The sequence below is a fragment of the Camelina sativa genome, chromosome 12 (assembly GCF_030686135.1).
Source record: "Camelina sativa cultivar CO46 ecotype springtype chromosome 12, ASM3068613v1".
Taxonomy (NCBI): Eukaryota; Viridiplantae; Streptophyta; class Magnoliopsida; order Brassicales; family Brassicaceae; genus Camelina; species Camelina sativa.
In genome coordinates, this window is record NC_141891.1 from 16263127 (window position 1) to 16284696 (window position 21570).

The window sequence follows — 21570 nt, forward strand, 5'->3', positions numbered from 1 at the left end:
GATGGGGAGGAGCAGTTTTACTTTGAGGATTATTTGCCCAACCCAAGAGATAGTAGAGGAGTGAGGGAGAATAGCAAGAGGTTGACACTCCTACAAAGGTGGAACAAGTGGCATGGGAAGAAGTTTGATAAGCTAAAGAAGAAGGTGGGCAATATGGCTAAGTCCATCAAGAGCCTAAAGAAGGAGATTGCTGAGTTGAAGAGTGGAAATTCTTCACCAACACCAACTAGCCCTTTGAGGAGGAGTAGCTCAACTAGAGCACTTTCAAGAGTTGAAAACCCTGTGGAACCAGCTAGAGCCTCAATGTACGAGCCAATTCAGAGGAAGAGGAGTTTAAGTAGCCGAGAACAACAAATTTCAAGGCACTCGACCGGGTCACTCGAGCACCCGCTCGACCGAGCACCCCATATGCACTCGGCCGAGTTCCAGCCCAGAACACCTTATGGCTTCCCAGCTCCAGCTGCTTATCCAGGATATCCAGGTTACCATCCCTTCCCACCCCAGTACTTCATGGATCCAGCACTAATGCAGCAGTTCTACCAGCAGCAAGGTCAGAATTTTGGCATCTGCAGTCCAATTCGACCCCCCCCCCCCACTCGAGCATGCTCTCGACCGAGTGCTAGTCGATTGCTATAGTCGAGTTGCCCCAATCACCTCCTCAAAGTCAGCAACAAGACCCCAACTACACTTATGAGAGCATGAATGAGGATGTGGACAGCTTCTTCCACAATCCTTGAGGTACCACTATCACCTTTCCTTGTAAATATCATTGCATTTCATATTGTGTTTTGTTTTTGGTCTTGAATCCTCTTACAAATTTCTTTCACACAGGGGACTGTGTGATTTAAGTTTGGGGGAGGGTTGGAGATAGCATTTTAACATTGTGTTTTGTGTTCTTATTTCAAATTTTTAGCATAATCATGTTAGTATTTGTATATCATCTAAGGCATAGAAAAACCCTAAAAATTTAAAAAAAATTTGCAAAAATCTTTATAAAAAAAAAAAAGAGTGTTCATGTAGTTTGCATTGCATATTAGGATCTTGTTTAGCATGTTTCATGTAGGACTGTTAAATATTTGCATTAGGGATCTATGATGAGTTTTGCCTTGTTAGCTTGCTAGATTCACCAAACTAGTATCAATGCCCATGTTAATAGTACTTTGATGCTAGTTGAGTGGTTAGAAGCATAAGATTGAACCAAGCCTTGAATTCCTGTATTGCATTTGGTCTAAATTGAAGCATGTTGTGATTTGAATGTCATTTCCTATTTATAAGAACCTAATATTGACTCACAATTATCAATGTGTGCATTGCTTTAAACTCATGGATACCATATACATATTTGGATCATCTTTCTCCTTTTTACAACTCTTGTTGATCCAAGTAGCTGATTAAACCATTAAAATCAGTTTCCCTACCCCGTAACCAACCCTTCTTTCAAGCCATGTTTATTCTTGTGTGTGTGAGGCCTATTTTTGGGATTGAGCTTGGTAGAAAGTGTTAGGTTTGAACTGACAAGAATAAAGCCTTGTGTAGTTCTAGTTTGCATTTTTCAAACTAGATAGGACTAGGTGGTTTACTTGTTGAGTTTGGGACTTGGCTGTTTTGAAAAGAAAAGAGGAAAAAGAGAAAGAAAAAGGTAGAGTCTTTAAGAGGGGAATGTGTTTAAGCAAAATCAAAATCTAGTGAAAGGATGAGAAGTAAAAAAATTTATTGTTGAAGATGGTTCTAGTTAAAAAGAAAAGAAAAGAAAGAAAAGAAGAGTCTAGCAAAATGCTTGTATGCCTTAAGAATAAGAAGAAGAGAACCATAGCAAATAAGTAAGAATCCCCTATTCCACTAGAAAGATCAAATAAGAAACCTCTCCTAAGACTTGAAAATTAAAAGAGAAAAGGGTGAAAGAGAAGTGAAGAAGTTAAAGGGTAGCACAGGATCATTTGGGTTTAGATTGTAGGATGAATGCTTTGGGTGCCTTTGGGTAGACAAGGTTTTGTTCTTGTATGTGTCTAAGTGTTATTACCTTTAGCATTCTTCTAAAGCTCAATCCATTTTTATGAGAGAACCTTGATATTGATAAGCCCCACTCTAAAAAGAGACCATCATTGTCTCAAAACCTTTATCTCCAAGCCAAATGAGTTTAAGCATTGCATAGAATTGATTCATGTTATTGATTAATGAATGTTAAAGGAAATGGTTGACCAAATCAAACAAACCTCAAACACAATCCAGCCTAACCCATCCTTAAGATCCTAAGCAACTACTCACAAGAACACATGATGAACATCAAAGTCATAAACCCAGAAAATACTGAAACTTGCATCAAATGAAAGATAAAGCAAAGATCTACAATATTGGAGAAAGAATCAAACTCGAATTCTCAATATTCTGAAAGTTATGAAACCAACAATATTGAAGAATCTAGTCTTTTTCTCCTTTAAAAGAAGTACAAGATCTAAGAAAATAAAAGTGCAAAAGGAATAATTCCTAAAAAGGTAAAAACTAGGTTTTTGACTATCTAAAGAGCTGGACTCTTGGTGGCTGCAGGGTACAAGGCCTTTAAATAGAAAAAGTAGTGAAAGCCCTAAAAATGCTAAAAGACAAAATAGCTAGGCGGCTCGGCCAACTCGACCCGGTGCTCGGTCGAGTGACCGGTCGAGTTGGCTTCTGTCGTGCATCTTCCACTCGGTTGAGTCCATCTCCGCACACGGTCGAGTGTCTGGTCGAGTGGGCGGTCGACTGGGACTACGGACGTTGGTTCTTCAGCCTTAACTCTCTTGCTTTCCCCTCATGATTGCTTCACTTCTCCTCAGCATTGCTTCCATGCTCCTTAAGCTCCAAAATCACCTGATTATGCATGAAAAGATGCAAATGCAATGGAACTATACTCTAATGCATGATTAGTCCTAAAGCAATGCAATAATGGTCAAAATGGATAGCAAAAGATGCAAAAGATGTGAATAAACTAAGGGAAAACAGGGTAAAATATATGAACATCACCCGTTTACCCCATCGAGTAGACCATCGGGCAGGTCTGGGAAGCTAGGTCAAAGGGGTTTCCATAAATAAACCCCTCCTCCCCTTCCTAGCAAACGAGCACGCCGCAGACCCTCAAACCAAAGAGCGAGAGCTTCTGTGAGAGAACTGAGCGACTCAAACATTTTTTCCTTTTGTTTTAGATTTTATTTCATAAATTTTTATCATTTCTTTAGATTTCTATCCTGTATTCTTTCTACTCTACTCTACCATTTATTATAATGCAATTCTCGTTCTTATTTGTTGTTATGTTTCTTGTTATTATGTCCGAGTAGTGTAGTAAAGTTTCTAGGGATGGGATAGATGATTTTGTGATCTTGATCGGTTAGGATGTCTTAGTTGATTGTATATGTTTAATAGATTTTCTTCTAGATTGGTGTTCTTCATGCTGTCAACAGACTGAGAGGTTGAGATTAGATCTAAGGCGTTTTATCCCCGAGAGGTGTAGATGAGATGCTTGAATCAACCAATGCTAGAGGTATACTCACTTACCCTAAGAGATTAGATGAGTAAGGGGTTTGATGACAATAATGAATCGGATCTTAATGTCTGCTTGGTCATGTTTCTCCAACGAGAGTTGGGTAGGGAAGTGATTCAAGGTTGATTGTTTCTAGTGCGAGAGTGTGTTAACAAGGTTTTAAAGATTCATTGTCTAGGAAATATTTGCTTTAGGCATGTAAGATATTTTTGCCGGTTAGGAATACTTATGATTCGATTACCCCATCCTTAGAAGCTTTCGTATTTTAATTGCTTGCATTTTATTACCTTACTCGATCATTTACCCGATCAGGCACACGATAACCTGCATCAAGTAATACCTCGAGTTGTTCATATCCCATTTGCTTACTCGATCACCCCACTCGATCCTGTACTCTAATGCTTGCATTGAGTGCTTACGTTATGTGGTTTCCTGTTTATATTATTTTCTTTTATTATTTTAGGATTGTTAGAACAAAACCCTTAATTCCTTGGCTTGACTTGCATTGTTCTGATTGCATCTTTCCTGCTAGCATTAAACAACCATTTGGATTGATAACCCTTTGTACTACAACTGCATAGGGAATTGATACCCTGGGTGAAAATCTGTTTATCAATTTAGCGTCGTAGCCATTTGGTTGTGTTTATTTTGCTACGTTTAGGATTTCAGCACTTGCTAGATCAAGTTCTTTTATTTATATTGGTTCAGAAACTAACTTGTTTGCTTTCGCTCTTGTCTGTTTTGAATCTCAGGTACAACCCGAGCACCCACCCAACCCATCAATCGATCACCTGGATCGAGTTGACCCTCTTGTACACACTCAGACACCTACCTGTGCATGCAAACACGATCCAGAGGTAGCCAGAACCTGAGTCCTTTCATCGACAACATCGACAGACCAAGGCTACTCAGACAGCAACAAGCTCAACAACCGCAACCAGCAATCATTGAGGAGACAATGAACAATCAAAACGGTCCACTAGCTCCTCAAGCAAGGACCAACATAGGAGCAGGAGATGCTCCATTTACTCATACTCAAAGGAATGGTATTGTGCCACCTACTGTGCAGAACAACAATTTTGAGATCAAGAGTAGTCTCATCCAGATGATACAGAGTAACAAGTTTCATGGATTGCCAATGGAGGACCCATTGGATCATCTGGATGAATATGATAGGCTATGTAGCCTAACCAAGATAAATGGAGTTAGTGAGGACGGATTCAAACTCAGGCTTTTCCCATTCTCTTTGGGAGACAAAGCACACATATGGGAGAAATCACTCCCCAAGGAGTCCATCACCACTTGGGAAGCGTGCAAGAAGGCATTCCTGGACAGATTCTTCTCGAACTCCAGAACCACAAGGCTGAGAAATGACATTTCCGGCTTTGTTCAGAAGAACAATGAGACGTTCAGTGAAGCTTGGGAACGTTTCAAGGGATACACTACTCGATGTCCACAGCATGGCTTCAATAATGCTTCATTGTTGAGTACACTTTACATAGGAGTGGTCCCCAAGATACGAATGTTGCTGGACACCGCAAGTAATGGTAACTTCCTCAACAAGGATGTTGATGAAGGTTGAGACCTAGTGGAGAACTTGGCTTAGTCTGTTAGGAATTACAATGAGGAGTATGATCGCATTGTGCGATCTACCGGAGAGGAAGATGCCAAGTACAAGAGGGACATGAAAGCCCTCAATGACAAGCTTGATAAACTACTCAACCAGCAGCAGCATGTCCATGCCATATTAGAGGAAGAGCAGTTTTTACAACAAGATAGGGAGACTGTACAAATAGAGGATGTTAACTACATCAACAACCAAGGAGGTTACAACAAAGAGAACAACTTCAAGCCAAATCCAAATCTGTCCTACCGGAACCCGAATGTTGTGAATCCTCAGGACCAAGCCTACCCATCAGCAGTTCAAGGGAACCAGGTCCAACAGAAGCCTTTTGTTCAGTACAATCAAGGCTATGCCCCTATGCAGCAGTACTCTGGAAACTACAACCCACCACCTGGATTCCAACAACAACAGGGCCAGCAGAACCAATCACAAGAAGCTGAGTTACGCGGCCTACTTCAGCAAATGATTCAGAATCAGGCTTCAGCAGCTATGGATACCACAAAACGTTTTGCGGAGATGAGCAACAAGATCGACTCAGGGTACAATGATTTGAACGCCAAGTACAAATCCCTCAATACTATGCTGAGATACCTAGAGGGTGACCACAACAACCAACCAGCTCCAAAGATCAACCAACTTCCAGGTAAAGCTGTTCAAAACCCTAAAGATTATGCCACTGCCCAAGCCATCTTCCTTGATGATGACTATGAGGATTACCTCACTGAGACAGTGCTGTACAAGATGGGGAGGATATGGATCACTATGGGTTAAACGAGGCCAAGTATTACATATCCGAGTATGAACACAAGCGTTCACCCGAGGAGACTGATCGAGTTGATGATCGAGCACTGGTTTGAGAATCACAAACTGAAGAACCTCCCGAAGCTGAACCCGATGATGGTGATGAGATAATACATCGAGTAGATGTTGAAACGAGAGATCAACCTCAACTACCTATGGAAAAGGAAGGGGAGCTAGAGGAAAGGTTCAATGTTGCACTTGACATCCAACTGGAGGCGCTTGCAGAGCGTATGGCCAAGCGTAAAGCTCCACCTCCTAAGCTTTTACCACCACACGAACTTCAAGAGGAATCTGCCAAGGAGGCAGCTCGGCTTGAGAATGAGGTTAAGCAGGCTGTCAAGGATATTGGGTTTTAGATTCTTAAGAGTGGAGTGTGTTTAGATCCTGAGCTACGAATTGAGGAAAAATTGGAGGATCCTGGATCTTTTACTTTTCCATGCTCGATAGGACTCCGGATTTTATTGAATTGCTGTGCAACCTTGGAGCTTCAGTTAGCATTATGCCACTGTCAATTGCCAACAAGTTGGGTTTCATCAATTTTAAACGAGTAGTCTGTATTTGGTTCTAGCTGATAGAACGGTCAGACACCCTATTGGGATCCTGGAAAATCTGCCTCTCAGGATTGGAAGAGTGGAAGTCCCTACTGATTTCATGGTCCTTGATATGGATAAGGAACCAGAAGATCCACTGATCCTAGGAAGACCATTCTTGGCAATAGTAGGAGCTGTGATTGAGGTGAAGCAAGGAAAGATCAGAATAGAGCATGGTGAGCATTTCAAGATGGAGTTGTATGTGAAGAAGGGGATTAAGAGGCCAACCATTGATGGTCAAGCTTTTTCCACCAAGACAAAGCAGAGAAAAGTCAAACATCTTGAGGAGGTCAACACCACATTTGCCTTGGAACCTAGACAAAACCTCGAGAATCAGTTGAACCAGCCTGCTACAGTGGAGACGATTTCAAAACCTCTCCCCCAAAGATCCCATGCTTAAGGAGCATGAAGAGTCAAGCTTAGTGACTAAAAACAAGCTCACTTGGGAGGAAGTTCCAAAGGTATCTTTTATTCTATTTTAATTTTGATTTATTTGATTTAACTTATTTTCTGTTTTTGCATGTTTATTTATAAAAAAAAATAAAAAATAGAAAAGTGTAAAAAGGAAATTGGGGAACCCGAGGCTCAACCCGACACCGTACTCGACGCGCCTGATCGTGTCCCTGCTCGGGTGGCGAGTGGAGTCCGAATTCCACAAGAAATCCCACTTTGGTGAGGCCCAAAACCCTAGCTATACTTTATTTAAGGGTTTCGAAACCCTTCTCCCTCAGTATCACCGATAAGTCTTCTCCCAACCCTAGAGCTTTTAGCTTCCATACTTTCTATTCTCTCTCAATCTCAAGTTCTATTCGATTTTCCTTGGGACTAACCTTATTAACCTCGAGGCTTAGCTTTTTCTTCTCAAGGATTCGACAATGGAGCCACACACAAAAACCTACCAAAGGAAGGGAAAAAGATCAACCTCTGCCGATGCCATAACCGGAGGTGATGCTGACAAACCTCGAGAATCCCAAGGGAGAGGAAACGTTCCGCATTCCCAACCACTGGCTGGACGTTTTGCTTCCCCAACCCGATGCTCAACCCAATCCACCACCCGATCCAGTGCTCGAGTAACCGATCGAGTAGAACACCAAGTTTGCTCACCGAGTCCAATGGCGAGTGCTGTTCGCCGATCTCCTCGACGTAGGGATCTGTCTGCGTCCGAGAGAACCGTTACCAACCCCATGGAGGTCGATTCTGATGCTGGTGGAGAAGAGGGAGATCCAAACCTCTTGATCAAGGAGCAGAGCTGCGGTTACAAGAGGGAAGAGGCCAGCTTTAGAGAAGGCTGAAAGAGTAGCTGAGAGAGCAGTTGAGGAAGAGGATCGAGACTCAAAGGAGGAGAACCGTGAACGAGAGGAGGAGCAGAGAGAGAGAACACGCCAAGCCTCGCGGAGGCTGAAGCAGAAGGAGGTGGAGACTCCGGCAAAACTCTTCAAGGTTTTCCAGAAGATGACCTTTGTTGGTACCCGATATCCCCACCGTGAGACGATGAAGCAGTTGGGCATCGCTAGAGATGTTGAGTTTCTGTTCGACATGTGCCACCTGGGCCACTTGATGCGAGCCCACCTTGAAGCCTATGAGGAGGAGACGGTCCACTTTCTGTCAACTTTGAGGTTGCACTACTTTGAAGACCACACGACCCTACTACCCGATGGGGGGATCGGATTCATCACCTTCTCCGTGAGGAACAAAGAGTACTGGCTCACTTTCAAGGAGATGGAGAAGCTGTATGGTTTCAAAGCTGGTAGTGGAGACGGAATGGAGGTTAGCAAGGAGGAAATGAGGTCCCTATGGCTGACAATAGGAGACAAGCTCCCCTACAAGTCCACAAGCTCCAAATCCGCTCAAATAAGGAGCCCTGTCTTGAGGTATTTTCACAAGTCCCTTGCATGCACTCTTTTTGCTAGAAAAGAGACTGGGAATGTGAACGATCACGAGCTCCAGCTGCTGGACATTTCATTGTGTTGAGTTTTGGACAACGTTAGGGATGGAACACCGTTAGTTGGAGATGTTGCGGATACTAATATGGTATTTGTGCTACTCGATCAATTCCTCTACCTTAAGTCATGGGCGATGAAGAAAAGATAAGGAGGCGGAGAGATCTCCATTGGAGGACTAGTCACACCGATCTTAGTGGCTTGCAATGTGCCCTTGAAGAGTGGTACACGATCCGAGATGGCTGGACATAGACTACCTCGTGCTGGCGAGATTTTTGGCCCATGAGAGGCCCAATGATATGATGCTTTTCAAGTTCGTCCATCCAACTGCCGGAGCTGCACAAATGATCCTACCTAATGTCATATGCAGCAAGTTTCGGTTGGGGGAAAACATCGACTTCGCACCACCTTTGGAGGAGCTGTACAACCCGGACGAGGAGTCCGAAGCTGAGAAGAGAGAGGAAACCGGGCAGAGACAGGGAGATAGCTCGGAAGATTTCGATTTTGAGGAGTATGTGTGCTCTCAAAAGCAACCGGTTGGAGTGAGGGAAGCTCACAAGAGGATCGGATGGCTGAAGAGGATGAACAAGTTTCTAGTGAGGAAGGTGAAGGATCTTACCGGTTCGGTGAAGATGATATATCATGATTTTTGTGGTTTTTAACCATGATATAAGGAGTCTTATAGAGTCTTTTGATTTGTTTTCTAGGATGTTTTTGAGTCTTTACAGGTTTTCTAGGATTTTGGCATGAAATAAGCGAAATGGAGCAATTTGGATCGTTTTGGAGCATAAATCTCGGATCAACACAAGAGCATCGATCAACACCAAGATTTGGAGCATCGATCGACACCCTCTCCAGACGATGAAGAATCACAAAATTGGAAGTTTTACAATTCTGCCCCATAGTCTTCCAAAATTGCAACATGAGTCCCTGACGTGTTTTAGGACATATATATATAGTTTTTAGGTTTTGAAAACCTTTAAGTTTTATTCTATCAAGTTTTATTTTTCCTGCAACCTTGAGAGATTTTTGAGAGCTTTGGAGAGATCAGATCTGCTTTGTAGAGAAGAATTTCTAAACTCTTTCTTACTCTTTTAAATCTCTATTGCTTATTATTCAGAAAGATGTTTTGTTCTTCAATGATTATGTCTAAGTAGTTTACTTGTTAGGTTTAGGGTTTTTCACTGGGATTTTATGAATTATTAGATCTGTTTATTTAGGATTCATTATCTATCTAGATCTTCAACTTAGGTTGTTCTTCATATTAATCCTTGATTGGCCATCTAGAATTAATACTTTAGGAAAATAAATTGATATGAGAATATAATTGATTTTCCTGATAAAACCTTTTGATGAGCAAAATTATTTCTTGCAAAGAGATTTGATTTAATAATTTTGTGAACAATCTAAACCTGATTTTATTGCTGATTTATTACCTAGAATTTTACAAAGAGATCTGGATTTTCTGGTTTTAAATTTAGATATTATTTGCAGTGAATACTGATTTAATTTACAAAAGTGTTTAGAGTTCTAGATCTGTTCTTAATTGCTTGAATCCTATTTATTTTCTTGATTTAATATTTCATAATTTCCTGAGAAATTCCCTAGGCCTAGCTTTTTGATCATCTGAATTTACACAGCTGTTATTTAATATTTTGCTTTTATTTTAATTCAAATTAATCTGTTTAACTTAATTATAAAACTCTATAATTTATTGTGTAGTCTTAAGTCCTTGTGGAATTCGACCCCTAAGTACTGCATTGATCTCTTAATTTGAGAGAGTAGCTCTAGGGTTAATTTGAGCATATCAAATTTTGGCGCCGTTGCCGGGGACTCTTTGATCTACCATTAGATTTGAGTTTTGAATTTTGTCTAAATTTTTCTTTTTATTTTCTACTTACACGTTTTTGTTTTTCTTCTCTTTGGTGTTTTAGGGTGCATGCCTCCTAGACCTCACACAAGGAGCAGCAAGTCTGGTCCTACTGTGAATTTGTCAAACCAAGAGTTGGGAAAACTTGAGCGTGAGAACAGAAAAGCAGCTAAATCTCTGAAGATGGTTAATACGATCATTCTGATGCGTGATGAGGCTGGTGTTTTGAGGGATCAAGAGGGCCACTTGCGCAATGAGCATGGCCAAAAGCTTGATGCAGAAGGAAACGTGATTCCTGAACCTATTGTATACGAGCAGGCTGTAGTGAACCAGCAAGCTGGTGTCGTTGATGATCCGGATCTTGGTGTCGATCGACATCAACCAGGTGGCATCGATCGACACCCACCTGCAGATGTGCGTGGAGATGCCAACCACGTACAGAACCCCGTTCCCGTTCGACGACAGGAGAACAACCGGGATCTGATCAGGACCATTGCTGACTACAATCAGGCTGATCTGGTGTACGAGAACCGGTCTGCTATTGTTCCTCCCCCTTTTCAGAGGAATGATTTTGAGTTGAAACTTGCGTACTTTCAACTAGTTGGGCAGAGACCTTTCTCTGCTTTGCCCAATGAGAAGCCCTTGGACCATATTGAGCATTTTGAGGATCTGGTGACTAGCATCAAAGCTAATGGGGTGACTGAGGACTACATCTTCTGCAAACTCTTCCCTTACTCACTTGCAGGAGAGGCATCTCAGTGGTTGAAACAGCTGCCTGTTGGATCATTGACAAACTGGCATGATGTCAAGGTGGCCTTCCTCAACTACTTCTATGATGATGCCATGTCAGATGAGTAGAGAATCAAGCTGTCTTCTTTCAAGCAAAGACCAGATGAAGCTTTCAAAGCAGCTTGGGTGAGATTTAAGGCTTACCAAAGGGACTGTCCACACCATGGTTTCTCAAAGGTTCACTTGCTAAGTATCTTCTTCAGAGGGTGTGACTGGGAGTATCAGTTAGCTTTAGATGCTGCAAGTCATGGGAATTTCAAGACAAGACTTCCAGAAGATGCTGAATGTTTGATTGAGAACTTAGCTGCTAGCAATAGTACTAAGAGAGCAGATGCTGAAAGGAAGAGATTACATGGAGGATATGATTCAAACCAGCTAGCTTCTGTTAATGCTAAGCTTGATTCAGTGCATAATCTCCTTGTGGGCAAGAAGTCAGTTCACTTTGCTGCTGAAGTTGAGACATTTGAGCCACAACCTGAGACAAGGAATGAAGAAGCAGATGTCAACTTTGTCTATGGAAATCAGGGTCAGAGATTCAGTAATCAGCAAGGCAACAGGCCTTATAGTGGGAACTTTTCAGGCTACACTTCCAAGCCAGAGTATCAGCAGCAGCAACAGGGCACTGGGTACACAATGACTTATGGCAATAATTCATATCAGTCCCCTCCTCCCAAAACAGCTGAAAGTAGTAAGATGGAAGCTATGCTTGAGCAGCTTTTGCAAGGTAAGGAGCAAATGACAGTGACTTTCAATGGGAAGCTTGACAATGTCTACACTGATCTTAATGGGAAGTTTGAAGCTTTGAATATTCATGTCAAGAAGCTGGAGAGTCAAGTGGCACAGACTGCTGGGTCTGTTAAAAGGCAAGAGGGTTTTCTCCCTGGAAGACCTGAGTCAAATCCAAAACATGCTTGCAATGCCATATCAGTGGGGGATGAAGAAATTGATGAAGTTGTTTCTGCAGAATTGGGAGAGCAATCGGACAAATTCTCGATTTCAGATGATGGTGTCGATCGACACCACCTGGGTGTCGGTCGACACTCCTCTCAGACGAACCCAGAAACTGCAAAATCTCATGTTCCAGCTGCTGAAAGGGTCTACAAGCCTAAGGTTCCTTTTCCAAAGCCAAGAAAGTCCAAGCAGGAGATGGAGGAAGCTAGATGCAAATCAATGATGGATAAGGTGATGATTGAGATGCCTTTGATTGATGCAGTAAAGCTTTCACCACCACTCAAGCGCTATGTTAAGAGAATGGTATCAAATGGTTTGAGTCCTGAAGAAGGAGCACTGCTTACCAAGGATGTTAGTGCAATTCTCTTGAACCAACCTTTTCAGAGGAAGAAGGAGAAAAAGCAGGAGGTGGTTGTCTCTAAGGAAGTGAGTGCAATCATTCAATGTAGGACTGCAGAGAAGTTACCAGATCATGTAAGCTTTGTACTTGATTGCTCAATCTCCACAGGAAGGTTTGTACACTCACTTTGTGACCTTGGCTCTAGCATCAACTTGATGCCACATTCTGTTGCTGTGAGACTTGGGATGACAAAATTCAAGCCAACTCAGATTTCTCTTATCTTGGCTGATCGCTCCCAAAGAACTCCTGAAGGTGTTTTAGAGGATATTCCAGTTAAGGTTGGCAACTTCATGATTCCCGCTGACTTTGTGGTGCTGAAGTATGATCAAGAGCCTAAAGATCCTCTCATCTTAGGAAGATCTTTCTTGGCTACAGCTGGTGCCATCATTGATGTGCAGAAGGGACACATAGCACTGAATGTGGATGGTTTGAGTTTGAATTTCGAGATGGATAAGCTGAGGAGGCCTCCTACTATTGATGGACAGACTTTTTCTGTTGAAAAAGTTTCTGCAACACGAGCATCAGGCTCAGTGTCGATTGATGCCACCAAGAGGGTATCGATCGACACTCCTCCACGACCGCGACAAAGCTTGTCCAAAACTGATACTCCAAGTCAGAAACCTGTTCCCAAACAGAAGAGTCATCAATCCACACTCCAGAGCCCTCAGGTAAGGCCAAGGTATGCATCTTCTTCTCCTAACCTTCCTCTTATCATCAACAAGAATTTCAAAGAGATAAAAACTGTTTTGCAGTTAACCAAGCCACAAGATTCTCGTAGAGTGCTTGTTTCTTCTGTTGATGATTTTGCAGGACATAAGAGAAGCAAACCCATCCCTAAATCCTGTCCTGGTCCTGTTCCTAACATCCTTGACAGACCTCATGCACCTAAAGCTTATACACCACCTTGGATGAAGAGGTCATTCACTCAGAAGCATTCAATGCCATGTTCTGATCCACCAGGTTCCTGAGCTCCAGCACAGTCAACCCACTGGTAGGTTTTTCTGAAAACAAGCGCTTAGTGGGAGGCAACCCACTGGTAGGTTTTTCTTTTTCTTTTGATTTTGATTTTTATTTATTTTATGTTTCTTTTTGCTTTCCTCTTACTTGATAACACTGGGGACAGTGTTGTTTAAGTCTGGGGAGGTTAGTTGCTAACTATGTTTTTTTTTTTGAGTTTCAGTTGTGTCAGTCAAAACCATAAAGTTTGAGTCAAATTTTTCAAAATTTTCTTTTTGTCTTTGGGAATTATGATCTTGATTAATGATTCCTCTTATTTGGCTAACACTCTAATGATTATTTGTTTATGCTTGATCTGAGAACTGAAGCTTAGAAAGACTATGAGCCTTATCAACAATCCTGAAAGCCCTTATTCAATGGATATCTGATTGATCTAACGTTGTCTCAACCTTTATCAGGATTTTGACCGGACTTAATCGCTTACTTTGGGGTTGGAAATCAATGGACTAGACTTCTTCTTTAGGCCATACAAGATAGTGCAATTTTTCAAAGTATGTCTCCCCTCTCTCTTCCCTTCAGTGCTTTAAAAAAAAAGAGAAAAATCAGAAAAAAGAGAATAAAAGATGAGATGATTTTGATCAGCTTAGAGAGGTAGGTAAATTACCAGTGACCTCATTATTCTACTCTTGAGTCAAATGATCACACAAAGCTTGGAAGCGAGGGGTAGGTAAATTACCAATGACCCCGGTATTCGCTTACACCTTTGAGAAAAAAAAAAGAAAAAGAGAGGAAAAAAAAAAAAAAATGGAAGTGAGAAAAGGGAGAGGAAAGGAGATGTAAGAAGAATGTCTTGGCCTGAAAAGAGTCCATATGCCACTGATCAATACAGCCAAGGTAATAATTCACCTTATTTGTGCCTTAATATTGACTAATGAGATGACAATGAAGATTTCAGAGATTCCAAAGGATTGTGGGATTTGAGTAAGGAATGTTGATGCTTATCATGGTTGAGTATAAGAAGTAAGTTCTTGAGTCAGGTAAATGAAGAGTGCAAATAAAAAATCGTCATGCAGTTGAGTGAGTTCCCTGTTTTCAAACTTCTTTCACAGGTCTAAGTTTCTGTTTTGCTTGAGGGCAAGCAAAGGCTAAGTCTGGGGGAGTTGATATATCATGATTTTTGTGGTTTTTAACCATGATATAAGGAGTCTTATAGAGTCTTTTGATTTGTTTTCTAGGATGTTTTTGAGTCTTTACAGGTTTTCTAGGATTTTGGCATGAAAGGAGCGAAATGGAGCAATTTGGATCGTTTTGGAGCATACATCTCGGATCAACACAAGAGCATCGATCGACACCAAGATTTGGAGCATCGATCGACACCCTCTCCAAACGATGAAGAATCACAAAATTGGAAGTTTTAAAATTCTGCCCCAAAGTTTTCCAAAATTGCAACATGAGTCCCTGACGTGTTTTAGGACATATATATATAGTTTTTAAGTTTTGAAAACCTTTAAGTTTTATTCTATCAAGTTTTATTTTTCCTGCAACCCTGAGAGATTTTTGAGAGCTTTGGAGAGATCAGATCTGCTTTGTAGAGAAGAATTTCTAAACTCTTTCTTACTCTTTTAAATCTCTATTGCTTATTATTTAGAAAGATGTTTTGTTCTTCAATGATTATGTCTGAGTAGTTTGCTTGTTAGGTTTAGGGTTTTTCACAGGGATTTTATGAATTATTAGATCTGTTTATTTAGGATTCATTATCTATCTAGATCTTCATCTTATGTTGTTCTTCATATTAATCCTTGATTGGCCATCTAGAATTAATACTTTAGGAAAATAAATTGATATGAGAATATAATTGATTTTCCTGATAAAACCTTTTGATGAGCAAAATTATTTCTTGCAAAGAGATTTGATTTAATAATTTTGTGAACAATCTAAACCTGATTTTATTGCTGATTTATTACCTAGAATTTTACAAAGAGATTTGGATTTTCTGGTTTTAAATTTAGATATTATTTGCAGTGAGAACTGATTTAATTTACAAAAGTGTTTAGAGTTCTAGATCTGTTCTTAATTGCTTGAATCCAATTTATTTCCTTGATTTAATATTTCATAATTTCCTGAGAAATTCCCTAGGCCTAGCTTTTTGATCATCTGAATTTACACAGCTTTTATTTAATATTTTGCTTTTATTTTAATTCAAATTAATCTGTTTAGCTTAATTATAAAACTCTATAATTTATTGTGTAGTCTTGAGTCCTTGTGGAATTCGACCCCTAAGTACTGCATTGATCTCTTAATTTGAGAGAGTAGCTCTAGGGTTAATTTGAGAATATCAGAAGACTATGGGAGGTCAAATCAAGGAGCTGCAAGACAAGGCAAGCTGTGCCTCAACTCCTACCTCGGCACACGCACCAACTTGGATGGGGAGAAGCTGACCGCTAGGAGGAACTCGAGGGCTGCCACATCCATAACCTCACAGAGCATCATCATATGAGCCCCAAGGAGAGGGAGATGTCACTCGAACTAAAGCATCGCGGAGAAGCCATTCAGACGCCTACCCGATGCATAACCCGATGGGGTACACAATGCCTTATCTGATGCACCCATCGAGCACACAATCGGGTGACTACTCAGTACTCTTCCCTCCGCCTTACCAGATGCCATGCACCCTGCAAGTGGCTATACAGGTGATCATTCTGGACCTCTTCCACCGTACCCATCGTACTACCCGATGCCCTACCCGATGAGCTACGCGATACCCCCCTCGATCAACCCCTCGGATGCTGGTCCGAGTAAGTCGTCCGTGCATATCACCGGGCTCTCTAACGAGCAAACACCGGCACCTGCTGAAGCCGAAGACGACCCTGGCTACACGTTGGCGAGTATGGAGGCTGTTACAACCTCCTTCTGCACCAACCCATAAGGTACCACTTTCATCAAACCTTTGTATATAACATTGCATTTAGTTTTCTTTTATTTTGTGTGATTCTTGGATTCTTTTTCCAACTTTTATTTACACAAAGGACTGTGTAATTTAAGTTTGGGGGAGGGTCCTAGAATGTATTTAACATTGTGTTTTATTTTCTTATGTTCTTATTTCAAATTTTTGCATGCTAGTTTTATTCATTTGGGTCTGCATCTATGTGCATTGAAAAATCCAAAAAAATTTGAAAAAAATTACAAAAAAAAAAAAGTGTTCATGTAGTTGCATTTACATATTAGGATTGAGTCTAGTTTGTTTCATATAGTATTGGTGCATATGCATCTTAGGGGACAATGATTAAAACTATCTTGTTTAAAATCAAACCTTAGGATTGAAGCTATAGCCCTTAATCACAGTTCATTGTTGCTAGATCAATCTTTGGGAAAAAATGAAAAAGCTTTGCTTAGACCCTTGTGTCTTTTGAATGCTTCCTCCACTTGTTTGAACATTGGAACATCTCTATATTATTGGATTTAATTTGAACTTTAATTGTCTTGCTTATGGAACTTGAATACTTGCTCATGGTAACTCTAAATTCGGGTCCACTTTTATCAATCTTTTTTGTTTAACCCGATTCATTTTTCCTACCCATGAACCCAAAACTTTCTTTCAAATCTTGTTGTGAATTGTTGAGTGAGGCCTTTTTCATTGTGCTATAGGTTGTGAAACCTTGAGAGTATTGAGAACGACAAATAACTGCCTCTTGATTTAGCTAAGTTAGAATTTAAACTAGCTAATAAATTTGGTTTTGGAAAATAGGTGGTTAGTATATTTATTTGGGTTGGGTTGAGGAATATATAAAAAAAAAAAGAGAAAAGTCCCTAAGGTTAGAATCAATTAGCTCTAAGTCTTTAAGTAAAAAAAAAGAGAGAAAATATCTTGCTATAGTCTCATAGAAAGAAAGAAAAAAAATATATATATATATATATATATATATATATACATATTAGGAGTTTAGCAAAGAAAGAAAAAAAAAAAGAAAAGAAAAAAAGAGCTAGAAGTTAAAATCAAGGATGTGGATAGTTTAATTCTAGGAGGTTTGATAAAATAAAATAAAAAGCGAGTGAATGAGTTAAGGGTAGATCATCAAGAGTTAAGATTTGTATGTCTAAATTGTTCTCAGTCTTAGATAGTTTTCACAACTGTCTAGCATTCCTTCTATTGAGAGAAAACCACCCAAATAATTTGTTTGAAACCACCTTACTAAAAAGTCTTACCCTTGAAACCGATTGAGCTTGATTCACCTTCCATTTGCAAGAATTCGCCAAACACTTAATTGAATGTGAAAGAGATGTTTTTTATCTTTAGTTGGAGGTTGAACTAGATTGATGCATGGTAATAAGCATAGAAAAAATATTTGTAAGTATGCTGATTGATCTTAGCACCGTTAAACTATCTTTAAGGACTATAGCTTGAAACCTGCGCTTAGCATAAAAAGGTTATGAGTCCCGGTTTTTAAACCGCACCCTCCTACTTCCTTGCTAGATGACTAGAAAGATTTAAGTTTGGGGGTCTGATAACACTCTAATTTACATGTTCTTAGCTTCTTTTTGTCCATATTTTGCATTGTTCATACCTCTAACTTAGCACTTTTAGGTCATTAACTGTAGGAATTCACTTTTAGACCATTTAGGGTGTTGCATTTTTGTATTTGCATGTTTTGGATGAAAACAAGTGCTAAAGAGCCTAAAATGGGGGAAAACAAGGACAAACCCGAGCATGTACCCGAAGGAGCCATCAAGCTGATAGAACAAGTCCGAACCCCAACACGATCGAGGAGGATCCAAGAGCCGGAAGAACAACCCGAAGATCTACCCGAGGAGTAACCCGACTTCATCCTCGTGTACCCCATCGAGTAAACCATCGGGCAGGTCTGGGATGCTAGGTCAAAGAGGTTTCCATATATAAACCCCCCCACTAGTTGTCCAAACGGACCCCAAGCTGGCCCTGCAGATCAATTGGTGGCAACTTGTCATGTGGGAAGGTTGTTAAAGGGTGGGGACCAGGGTTCAAGGAACGCCTGGCGCACCAATAACCTACTGATGGATTGGGATATCCACAGTGATGGATTAGGATTGATGCCCTGCAGGTCCAGCTTGGGGTCCGTTTGGACAACTAGCAGTGAGGCTAGTGGGATCCATGGGATGGGTTGTTACAATAAAAAATACGTGGAATCAAACTCTAGAACTCTAAATACGTATAGGAGACTCTCAACCATTGCGCATCAATGATTTTCTCTCCTTTCTCTCAAAACAACAAAGCGGCGACAAAATAAACTTCCCAAAACCCTTCTTGTGTCGAAACCCGCTTAAATAACCAGGTTCAATGGTTTCCTAAAACCAAACCGAACCAAATCGATTAAAAACTCAATCTAGTTGAACCAGAATTTAGTGGTGTCGATCTACACCCCCTTGGTGTCGATCGACACCCATCCCCAAAAACCAAGTTTTGGTTCGCGGATGTTACAATTCTCCCCCACCAATCTAGATTCGTCCTCGAATCTCGAACAACCATCAACCAAGGACTCCTATGCAACTGTCTCCACGGCCCGCACTCCTCTGATCGATCTACAGAAGGTCACCTCTAGGCGATAGACTCACGCTCCAGGCGTCACTTGCTCTTGACTTTTGGACTTTTCTTTTCTCATAGGCCTAAACCTTGAGTTTTTATTGGCTCCTCATCAGACCTAAGTCCGCATGCCATAATATTGGCCCCTCATCGGGCCTAAACCCGCATGCCATAATATATAAGGAAAAATCCAACTCATCTCTCGGGTTGCCACCCTACAGTGCGACCCCGGATCGTCATCCGTAGTCGATATACCAACCATATTCCCAAGCCACAAAGTCTCAGAATATGGCAGTACTAGGAAAACCTAAGTCCTCCAAGAATCGCGAGCAAACAATTCTGAACACGTCTGAGTCCTATCCATATCCAGGTTTCCTTCCTGTGGCTCACGTAAGACTTCACAATGTCCTACTAACCACATATCCCCTCACTGGAATACCTCATGACCGCATAAGGATCATATACATGCCACAAGGCCAAACAAATGTCCTAAACAGGACCACCACCAAGGTCAAACAAGTGTCCTAAACAGGACCGCCACCAAGGCCAAACAAATGTCCTTAACAGGACCGCCACCAAGGCCAAACAAATGTCCTAAACAAGACCGCCACCTAGGCCACTCGTCCCGAAGGACCGTCACAAAGACCATATGTCCCGAAGGACCGCCTAAACAGGCAATCTCGCTAAACAGCCCGCCACAAAGGCCACTCAATTGGCTAAACAGCCCGCCACAAAGGCCACACAATGGCTAAACAGCGCACCACAAAGGCCACAAACGGCTAAACAGCCTCCCACAAAGGCCACACAATGTCTAAAAAGACCGCCACACACGGTCACACTAACTCGAAAGTCCGCCACTAAGGCCACACAAGCCCCTCCAAGGCTCTTCACCGCTAAAATGGACAATTTCTAACTCCCGTAAAAAACTTTCCATATTTAGCACTTTCCATTTTTGGAAACTTTCCTTTTTGGAAACTTCTATTTCAGGAAACTTTTCCCAAAACCCCGCCTCACGAAAACTTTGTACCCCGAGCACCACCTCATCTTGTTACTGAGTCGCACAACCAACCACCCCAAGCGACCGAGTAAACAAAAGAGATGGGCTGGAATACTCCATTCCCGCTCCAGCCACGAATTACAGATGGGACCAGGCTAGACAAGCTCAAGTCGCAGCTTGCTTCTCATACCACTTATTGAACCTTGCCTTCATTTTCGCCTCAGGCTCCCAAGTCTGCTCCTCAACACCATCACAGTCCCAAAGGACTCTCATCAAAGGAATATTCTTCTTCCAAAGTTCCTTGATCCTCCTCCCGAGAACCCTCACTGGTCTCGCCTCCACAGTCATGTTAGGCTGAAGATCCTCAGGAATCTTAGCCAACACCTGCTCACCCTCACGGAGACACTTCCGCAACATAGACACATGGAAAACCTTATAGAACGCATGCATAACCTCAGGTAACTCCAGCCTATATGCTACAGGTCCCACCCGCTCAATCAGTCTAAACGAACCCATAAACCTCGGACTCAACTTAGTCTCTGCCAATGACCTGTTTGGACCCCGCAACATGGCCATCTTGAGGTACACTCTGTCTCCCACCTGAAACTCAAGATCTCTCCTCCTCATATCAGCATAACTTCTCTGCCTATCCTGAGCCTCCTTCATGTTCAGCTTGAGAACCCGAATCTTCTCTGAGGTCTCCTGAACAAAACTAGCACCAAACATGCTCCTCTCCCCCACCTGATTCCATCATAACGGTGTACGACATGGTCTCCCATACAAAGCCTCATAAGGAGCCATCTTAATACTCGCCTGATAACTGTTATTGTAAGCAAACTCTACCAGGTTCAGGTGATCTGCCCAATGGCCACCCCAATCCAACACACACATCCTCAGCAAATCCTCCAGCGTCTGGATCGTCCTCTCAGACTGTCCATCTGTCTGGGGATGATAAGCCGTACTCATATGCACCTTAGTGCCCATCTCTGCCTGAAATGCCTTCCAAAACACCGAAGTGAACTTAGAATCCCTATCAGAAACAATGCTCGCTGGCACCCCATGCAATCTGACTATCTCTCTCACATACTTCTTAGCCAAGACCGCTGGTCCATCAGTCTTCTTAATGGCCAGAAAATGTTCTGAATTAGTCAACCGGTCCACAATGACCCAAATAGCATCAAAGGTCCGTGACACTGGCAATCCTACCACAAAATCCATAGTGATCATATCCCACTTCCACTCAGGAATGGAAATACTCTTCAGTAAACCGCTAGGAACCTAATGCTCAGCCTTCACTAGCTGACACACATCACACCTCGAGACCCAACTAGCTACATCCTTCTTCATCCCGACCCAGTGATAGTACCTCTTAAGATCACGGTACATCTTAGTCGCTCCTGGATGAATAGAAAACCTGCTTGCATGAGCCTCTCTTAGGATCTCCTATCTCAACTCCTCATCCTTTGGCACACAAACCCGACCGTGCACCAAGATAGTACCATTATCTGAGACCTGATACTCTGAATCCACATCCTTTGAGGCATTCACCAGCCCTAAATCCTTCTCCTTAGACAACCGCACCCTAC

The 21570-nt window shown here is 41.7% G+C and overlaps 1 non-coding gene and 1 pseudogene across 1 annotated transcript; both read right to left on the bottom strand.

The window, feature by feature from the left end:
• Positions 1-4871: 4871 nt before the first annotated feature.
• LOC147930601 (small nucleolar RNA R71) lies at positions 4872-4978 on the bottom strand. The gene has a single exon (XR_015576738.1). It is a non-coding gene; the product is annotated as a small nucleolar RNA R71 (small nucleolar RNA).
• Positions 4979-11194: 6216 nt separating this feature from the next.
• LOC147930602 (small nucleolar RNA R71) lies at positions 11195-11295 on the bottom strand (annotated as a pseudogene).
• Positions 11296-21570: the final 10275 nt, after the last annotated feature.